At 46.8% G+C, this 2,966-nt stretch overlaps 1 pseudogene; it reads right to left on the bottom strand.

Moving 5' to 3' along the window:
- On the bottom strand, positions 1-1,076 carry LOC145473236 (small subunit ribosomal RNA; annotated as a pseudogene; the record flags this gene model as incomplete).
- Between the last annotated feature and the right edge of the window lie 1,890 nt (positions 1,077-2,966).

The raw sequence follows: 2,966 nt of genomic DNA, 5'->3' as shown, positions 1-2,966 counted from the left end.
CCAAAGGGGTCATCCAATAACACCCTCTGATCCCTAGTTGGCATCGTTTATGGTTAGAACTAGGACGGTATCTGATCGTCTTCGATCCTCTAACTTTCGTTCTTGATTAATGAAAACATTCTTGGCAAATGCTTTCGCAGTAGTTCGTCTTTCGTAAATCCAAGAATTTCACCTCTGACAACGAAATACGAATGCCCCCAACTGTCTCTCTTAATCATTACTTCAGTTCCAGAAACCAACAAAATAGAACCAAAGTCCTATTCCATTATTCCATGCTTATGTATTCAAGCGCTGGCTTGCTTTGAACACTCTAATTTTTTCAAAGTAAACGTCGCAGATCCTATGCACACTCAGTTAAGAGCACACACAGTCTTTGCGAGGAAGAACAGCGCGGCCAGTAACATACCTTGCGGCAGACCGGCCGAGCCATCCCGAAATCCAACTACGAGCTTTTTAACTGCAACAACTTTAATATACGCTATTGGAGCTGGAATTACCGCGGCTGCTGGCACCAGACTTGCCCTCCAATGGATCCTCGTTAAAGGATTTAAGTTGTACTCATTCCAATTACAAGACTTGGAAAAGCCCTGTATTGTTATTTCTTGTCACTACCTCCCTGAGTCAGGATTGGGTAATTTGCGCGCCTGCTGCCTTCCTTGGATGTGGTAGCCGTTTCTCAGGCTCCCTCTCCGGAATCGAACCCTAATTCTCCGTCACCCGTTGCAACCATGGTAAGCCACTACCTTACCATCGACAGTTGATAGGGCAGAAATTTGAATGAAACATCGCCAGCTCAAGGCCGTGCGATTCGATCAGTTACTATGAATCACCAAAGAACCGGGCAGAACCCGCATTGGTTTTTAATCTAATAAATACATCCCTTCCAGAAGTCGGGACTTTTCGCATGTATTAGCTCTAGAATTACTACGGTTATCCAAGTAGTAATGGTACAATCAAATAAACGATAACTGATTTAATGAGCCATTCGCAGTTTCACAGTACAAGTGCTTATACTTAGACATGCATGGCTTAATCTTTGAGACAAGCATATGACTACTGGCAGGATCAACCAGGTAGCTATCCCTCAGGGAACCCGGCGGGAACCCTATTGCGTCTGCTTCCTTTGAAAGGAGGCTGGCATTTCACCGTCAAGCTGCACTGGGAATCCTCCCGGCCATGGAAGACGCACGAGGCGTTCGACCCTGTCCGAGGGAAACCCGTTCTCTCTTTGCCACGTCTTTCCACTGCTTCACCCTAGTAAGCTTCCGGCATACCAGTGAGACAGCCAAGTGCACGGAATGCCGACAAGATACATCGGGGAAGAATGATTCTTCCGAATCTAAGCCGCTATTCTTGGCCAAAGGCCATCAGGTACAACATCCATCCGTTCTCTCGTTGTCCACACCGAGACAACTTGGCTTCAAGTTCAGTCATTTCATGCTACCGACCGAGCAAGTTTGGTCGACTTTGCTCCTTTTTCCTCCAAATACCCTCCTTTCCTACCCGAGAACACATTACCGAGCAGGGCTTACTGTTACGGACCGATACAGCTCAATTGCTCTTTCGGTCTTTCCCGATGCCTGCCCTACATTATAACCCGAAACCGTCTATTCCCCCAACCAAGTTTAGACACTTAGAAAAATGTCGAAAATTTCGATTTTTCGAAACTGCTCCAAAGCGCTCCCCATGGCATTCCAAACGTGCGTCTGCATGTCAGAGTTACGAAAACGAAGAGATTTCCACGAAGATGACCGATGATTGCCGAAATTTCCCGACGAAAACCCGAAGCTCAAAGACCACACCCTAAAGAGCGCAAAATTGGGATTTTACACTTTTTCAAAACTTTGTGCGGCAAACATATTGGCCAGCTCGAGTTACGTGCAGGCGCCAAGTTTGGCGCTGTCACGTCATCGTTAAGGGGGGTGTGCTACACTATCTTAAAACTGGGCGTCGGTCCCCCTATTCTATAAGCACCCTTAAGATTTTCACCATTTTCAAAACTTTTTGTGGCAAACTATTGGCCAGCTCGAGTTACGTGCAGGCGCCAAGTTTGGCGCTGTCACATCATCGTTAAGGGGGGTGTGCTACACTATCTTAAAACTGGGCGTCGGTCCCCCTATTCTATAAGCACCCTTAAGATTTTCACCATTTTCAAAACTTTTTGCGGCAAACTATTGGCCAGCTCGAGTTACGTGCAGGCGCCAAGTTTGGCGCTGTCACATCATCGTTAAGGGGGGTGTGCTACACTATCTTAAAACTGGGCGTCGGTCCCCCTTATCTATAAGCACCCTTAAGATTTTCACCATTTTCAAAACTTTTTGCGGCAAACTATTGGCCAGCTCGAGTTACGTGCAGGCGCCCAGTTTGGCGCTGTCACATCATCGTTAAGGGGGGTGTGCTACACTATCTTAAAACTGGGCGTCGGTCCCCCTTATCTATAAGCACCCTTAAGATTTTCACCATTTTCAAACCTTTTTGCGGCAAACTATTGGCCAGCTCGAGTTACGTGCAGGCGCCAAGTTTGGCGCTGTCACATCATCGTTAAGGGGGGTGTGCTACACTATCTTAAAACTGGGCGTCGGTCCCCCTAATCTATAAGCACCCTTAAGATTTTTACCACTTTCAAAACGTTTTGCGGCAAACTATTGGCCAGCTCGAGTTACGTGCAGGCGCCAAGTTTGGCGCTGTCACATCATCGTTAAGGGGATTTGCTACACTATCTTAAAACTGGGCGTTAGTGCCCATATACCATAAGCACTCTTAAGATTTTCACCATTTTCAAAACGTTTTGCGCGAAACAATTGGCCAGCTCGAGTTACGTGCAGGCGCCAAGTTTGGCGCTCTCACATCATAATTAACGGGGGTGTGCACCACTATCTTAAAAGTGGGCGTCAGTCCCCCTATTCTATAAGCACACTTAAGATTTTCACCATTTCAAAACTTTTTGCGCCAACCTATTGGCCAGC

This window comes from Orbicella franksi, unplaced genomic scaffold, assembly GCF_964199315.1.
Source record: "Orbicella franksi unplaced genomic scaffold, jaOrbFran1.1 SCAFFOLD_595, whole genome shotgun sequence".
Classification (NCBI taxonomy): Eukaryota; Metazoa; Cnidaria; class Anthozoa; order Scleractinia; family Merulinidae; genus Orbicella; species Orbicella franksi.
This window is presented reverse-complemented; position numbering and strand designations above follow the sequence as displayed.